Here is a 6,797-nt window from a genome sequence, read left to right as displayed (position 1 = left end):
TGAATGCTAATTTCACAGGGTTCGCAAATTATTATTGATATGACTGTTACTCTACTGTCCTGCTGGTGCTCGTGGCCTGCTGTATAGCAGCCAGACATATATTTTATATACAGCACTCTTGGGGAGATGTATCAAGCCTTGGAGAGAGATAAAGTGCAGATGTCCAAATCACCCAATCATCTTCTGTCACTTATCTAGCACAGTACATGAAATGATACCTGTAGTTAGAAGCTTCATTTGATTTGGGCAAATACTCAACTTTATCTTTCTTATACTTTATCACAGTATAAGATAATGTAATAAAGGCTTGTCAATACCTCCTGGTACATTTACATTGATTTATCATTCACATTTCTTCCATGCCAGACAGGGGCAGATTGGGAACGTAAAGTGGCCCCGGAAATATATGAAAAGTGGCCTCGTGTAGGTTGGAGTAAGTCAGCTATAAGCGGGGCCCAACACAAATTGGGCTTAAGCAAATTGTTATCATTACCCACAGTGGTAGTAAGCAAGGCTAATGTAGCATGGTAGGCAGTCACAGCACCAACAGGAGGATCTTGTCACAGGAGGTGGAGATCACACCAGTAGGTGGGGCATTGCACTGGTAGGCAGTCACAGCACCAGCAGGAGGATCGTGTCACAGGAGGTGGAGATCACACCAGTAGTTGAGGCACTGATTTTATTGGATTTTCATTCTACAAACCACGTTTTTGAACCTTATATGTTTCAAAGTACAGGGAGGAGGAGCACACACTACATACAGCACAGGGAGGGAGCACACACTACATACAGCACAGTACAGGGAGGGGGAGCACACACTACACACAGCACAGTACAGGGAGGGAGCACACACTACATACAGCACAGTACAGGGAGGGGGAGCACACACTACATACAGCACAGCACAGGGAGGGAGCACACACTACATACAGCACAGTACAGGGAGGGAGCATACACTACATACAGCACAGTACAGGGAGGAGGAGCACACACTACATACAGCACAGTACAGGGAGGAGAAGCACACACTACATACAGCACAGTACAGGGAGGAGAAGCACACACTACATACAGCACAGTACAGGGAGGGAGCACACACTACATACAGCACAGTACAGGGAGGGAGCACACACTACATACAGCACAGTAAAGGGAGGAGGAGCACACACTACATACAGCACAGTACAGGGATGAAGCACACACTACATACTGCACAGTACAGGGATGGAGCACACACTACATACAGCACAGTACAGGGAGGGAGCACACACTACATACAGCACAGTACAGGGAGGGAGCACACACTACATACAGCACAGGGAGGAGGAGCACACACTACATACAGCACAGTACAGGGAGGGAGCACACACTACATACAGCACAGTACAGGGAGGGAGCACATACTACATACAGCACAGTACAGGGAGGGAGCACACACTACATACAGCACAGTACAGGGAGGGAGCACACACTACATACAGCACAGTACAGGGAGGAGGTGCACACACTACATACAGTACAGTACAGGGATGAAGCACACACTACATACAGCACAGTACAGGGATGGAGCACACACTACATACAGCACAGTACAGGGAGGGAGCACACACTACATACAGCACAGTACAGGGAGGGAGCACACACTACATACAGCACAGTACAGGGAGGGAGCACACACTACATACAGCACAGCACAGGGAGGAGGAGCACACACTACATACAGCACAGTACAGGGAGGGAGCACACACTACATACAGCACAGGGAGGGAGCACATACTACATACAGCACAGCACAAGGAGGGAGCACACACAAGTAGTGAAACACAGACACATGGGACCAGCGCAGCAGAATCTGTCCCAGTGACTAATCCGCCCCTGATTATATACATAGCCACCATATTACATACATAGCCACCACATTATTACATGAATAGCACCACATTATACAAATAGCACTGCATTACACGTATAGCACCACATTACACGTATAGCACCACATTACACGTATAGCACTACACGTATAGCACTGCATTACACAAATAGCACCCCTTAACACGAATAGCACAACATTACAGGTATAGCACCGCACTACTCGTATAGCACCGCATTATATGACTAGCACCACATTACATACATAGCCACCGCATTACATACGTAGCCACTGTATAAATAGGCCCATCATCATGGACAGACATTGGGCAGCTATATGGCTGAAGGACATTGCATTAGAGATTGTCCCAGGGCTGGCTGTGAGTGCAGCCTGGTCAGCTGGCATCCTGAGAACAAAGTACATCCTGCTCCTATCCAGTCCACAAACCATACACTGTGACCAGGGACGCCCTAACCCTTACACTAACATGATAATGCAAATAATGTGATTTTAAAATAACCTCTCTGCTGGGTCCCCTTCAGTGCTCAGTCGCCGCTCTGGCCAGTTCAGTGAGAGTGCGGGAGCTGGGGTGGCAGCGGATATAGTGAACCTGGCTCCGACCATCGCTTTGTTGCTGCTCCTGGGCTGGACTCGTTGAAGAGACCTTTGGCCGGGGCCAGGGAGAGGATGCTGCTGGGATCGTTAACTTTCCCTAGGTTCCCTCATTGGTAGAACAGCATCACCACTTTTCACGGCTAGCGGCACCTGGAAGCAGAGCCGGATTAAGGGGGGGGCCCGGGGGATACGTACCCCGGGCCCCCCTTTCCAAAAGGGCCCCCTGCCACACCGCAGATCAGATCTCTCTTCCGATCCGATCTGCGGTGCTGTGCTCCCCGGCTCCCGTCCTCACTGCAGCAGCTGCGCACAGACAGGACAGCTGAGCTGAGCGACAGCTCAGCTCATACGTGCACGCAGGGGGGGTTTCAGAGTACCTGGAAACCCCCCCAGCCCACCGATCTATCGCACAACTTACCGATACTTTTTTTTTTTTTTTTTATGGAGATGGAGGAGCTCCGCAGGGTGTGTGTAGAACGCGGCAGCTGTCTCCACATATTTTCTGAGCGCTGGAGGCTGCCTGAATGACCAGTAGAGGGAGCTCCTCTCAGGAAGTTCCCTTGGGGAGAGCTGGTTAGGCTGTACGGATGTGAGGCTCCACGGAGTGGCACGGACTGCAGAAGCCAAAAGGTTTGTGTCTCTTTCGGGGGAGCCAGGCTGGGAGAGTGATGTGTGGGTGACTTTGATGTTGGCTGGGTCAGTACTCAGTAATCCCATCTGCAGGAGTGTGTCTGACTCGCATTCCTGGGTATATGGGGGGGCTTTTATAAATAATGGGTGCTTATTTACTATTTTCTTGCTTTACATGGCTGTTTTATTTTATTGTGAAAAAGGTGTGTGTGTGACAGTGTTAATGTGCTATATACTGTAACTGTGTGTGAGTGTGTGTGAGACATGCATGTGTGCTATATACTGTAACTGTGATGTGTGTGTTTGACATACATGTGTGCTATATACTGTAACTGTGGTGTGTGTGTGTCATACATGTGTGCTATATACTGTAACTGCGTTTGTGTGTGTGTGTCATACATGTGTGCTATATACTGTAACTGCGTTGTGTGTGTGTGTCATACATGTGTGCTATATACTGTAACTGTGGTGTGTGTGTGTGTGTGTGTGTGTGTGTGTGTGTGTGTGTGTCATACATTTGTGCCATATATTGCTGTGTGTGTGTTTATAACATACATGTGTGCTAAATATACAGCTGTATGCGTGTGTGTCAGACATACATGTGTGCCATATCTATATAGCTGTATTATATATATATATATATATATATATATATATATATTGTATATAAAAAAATCAATGATGGCACTCCTCTGTCTGTGAATCATCCATCGATTAACACCCTTCTTCAGGGTACACACACACATTTTTTATATATATATATATATATATATATATATGTATGTATGTATGTATGTATGTATGTGTGTATATATATATATATATATATATATATATATATAAAAATTTTATTATTATTTTGGAAACCCCCCTGCAAAAATCCTGCGTTTGCCCCTGGCTCAGCTGTCCAATAATGTATCAATGAAACAGCTTGCGTGCCCAGCCAATGACTGAGCGGCAGGCTGCTTCATTCATACTTTATTGCTCAGCTCAGCTGTCCTGTCTGTGCGCCCGCTGCTGCAGAGGGGACAGGAGTGCAGGGCAGGAGGGCCGCCGTGTGCTGCTTGGGGAGGCAAATATATATATATATATATATATATATATATATATATACATATATATATATATATTCTGCCTTCTCTATTAGGGGCCCCACTCTCTTAAGTGCCCCGGGCCCCCCATGGTCTTAATCCGGCTCTGCCTGGAAGTGCCCGCTAGCCTAACTTTCGGATTACATTCCAATGAACCACAAGTACTGGAAGCAGTGTGCGCCAGCCCAGCCTGAGTGAATCGGCCTGGCTGAGGGGGATATGGAACCAGCCTATTGAAATCTGTCATGGTGTTCTGGTGGGCCAATCCGCCCCTGGTAGCTGCACTCACTGCACCTATGGTAGCTACACCCTTGTATATAACACATGTAACTGTGACAGGAAAGGTGGCCCCTCTCAGCACTGCGCCCCATAGCAGCTGCACTCCTCGCACCTATGGTATCTACACCCTTGTATATAACATGTGTAACTGTGACAGGGAAGGTGGCCCCTCTCAGCACTGGGTCCCATAGCAGCTGAACTCCTCGCACCTATGGTATCTACACCCTTCTATATAACACATGTAACTGTGACAGGGAAGGTGGCCTCTCTCAGCTCTGGGTCCCATAGCATCTGCACTCCCTGCACCTATGATAGCTGCACCCTGTATATAACACATGCAACTGTGACAGGGAAGGTGGCCTCTCTCTGCTCTGGGCCCCATAGCAGCTGCACTCCTCGCACCTATGGTATCTACACCCTTGTATATAACACATGTAACTGTTACAGGGAAGGTGGCCTCTCTCAGCTCTGGGCCCCATAGCATCTGCACTTTCTGCACCTATGGTAGCTACACCCTGTATATAACACATGTAACTGTGACAGGAAAGGTGGCCTCTCTCAGCTCTGGGCCCCATAGCAGCTGCACTCCTCGCACCTATGGTATCAGGATGCTGACCGCTGGGATCCCAACCGCCGGTTACACGATCCCAATGCATGATAGAGCATATGGTACTTGCCTATTCTCCCGCAATGTCTTGGAGACTCCAGGATAACAGGCACCAAGGTGTAGGCATATCTTCAGTAACGCCTCAGGTCCACATGCTTATGCCCACTTCCCGTGTGAAGTGACCAGTCCAGGCGAGCTGATGACGCTATTCCTGCTGAATCCCATCATCATGGCCCGTTCCCCCACTTTACAATGATGTAATTGTGGCTTTATACACTGTGCCTTGATGATGCGATTCTGCTGTCATGCCCCTGCACTGCCCACATGATTGTGTCATACCCCTCCCAACTGGCAGCCAAGAACTTGGTAAGTGTGTGATATCTGGGCCCTGTAGCTCACCAGCAAAAAAGTATATATTTTTTATCCATTTCATCACCCCCACATTCACTGCATACAATGGGGTCTATGTACTAAGGCTTGGAGAGAGATAAAGTGGATGGAGATAAAGTACCAGCCAATCAGCTCCTGTAATTTTTCAAACCCAGCCTATAATATGACAGTTAGCAGGTGATTGGCTGGTACTTATCTCCGTCCACTGTATCTCTCTCCAAGGATTAGTAAATAGACTCCAGTATTTGTGATGAGCCCCAGTGCTTTAGCCTACCAAACACCCACCACCACCACCACCATTTTTGCAACTAAACACTGTAAAGCATGAGAGGACATGGGCTGTTATCCGATGTCTCCACTGTACAGCTGGCCACATGCAGGCCTATCCGGGTGGCAGTCATGTGACCGCCGGTCGGCTGACCGACAGTCACATGACCTCCTCCGTGAGCCCGACGGCTCACTATCCCGATGGTCGGCATGCCGACCAACAGGGACTATTTCCACTCGTGGGTGTCCACGACACCCATAGAGTGGGAATAGAACCCGTGGCGACCGCAGGTCGCCACCGAGCCCACAGCGTGGCGAGCGCAGCGAGCCCGCAAGGGGCTTGCTGCACTCGCCCCTCCCCGCCGGGATCCTGGCGTCGGTATGCTGCCGGGATCCCGGCGTCGGTAAGGTGACCGGCGGTCAGGAGACCGCCGGTCACCTGTACTACACCCGGCCTATCCCACCTCTGGAGCTGCGGCCCAGGATTATTGATCAATTTGACCTCACACTTGGATGGCCAAACCTGACATGGACCAGTAAAACAGCCCCATAGGGTTTCTGGAGGATCTATGGGGCCAATTCAGACCTGATCGCTCGTTAGCTGTTTTTTGCAGTCCTGCGTTCACATAGTCGCCGCCCACCGTGGAGTGTTTTTTAGCTGTGCAAGTGTGCGATCGCATGTGCAGCCGAGCGGTACAAAAAGATTTTGTGCAGTTTCTGAGTAGCCCAGGACTTACTCAGCCGCTGCGATCACTTCAACCTGCCCGGGACCGGAATTCACGTCAGACACCCGCCCTGCAAACGCTTGGGAACGCATGAGTTTTTTCCAACCACTCCCAGAAAATGGTCAGTTAACACCCACTAATGGCTTCTTCCTGTCAATCTCCTTGCTATCGCCCATGCGAATGGATTCTTTGCACAAACCCATCGCAGAGCAACAAATCGCTTTGTACCTGTGCGACGTGCCTGCACATTGCGGTGCATACGCATGCGCAGTTCTGATCTGATGGCAGCGCTGCAAAAAACGCTAGCGAGCGATCAGGTCTGA

The sequence above is a fragment of the Pseudophryne corroboree genome, chromosome 1, assembly GCF_028390025.1.
Source record: "Pseudophryne corroboree isolate aPseCor3 chromosome 1, aPseCor3.hap2, whole genome shotgun sequence".
Lineage (NCBI taxonomy): Eukaryota > Metazoa > Chordata > Amphibia > Anura > Myobatrachidae > Pseudophryne > Pseudophryne corroboree.
The sequence above is the reverse complement of the archived record's forward strand: the minus strand, read 5'-3'. Positions refer to the sequence as shown.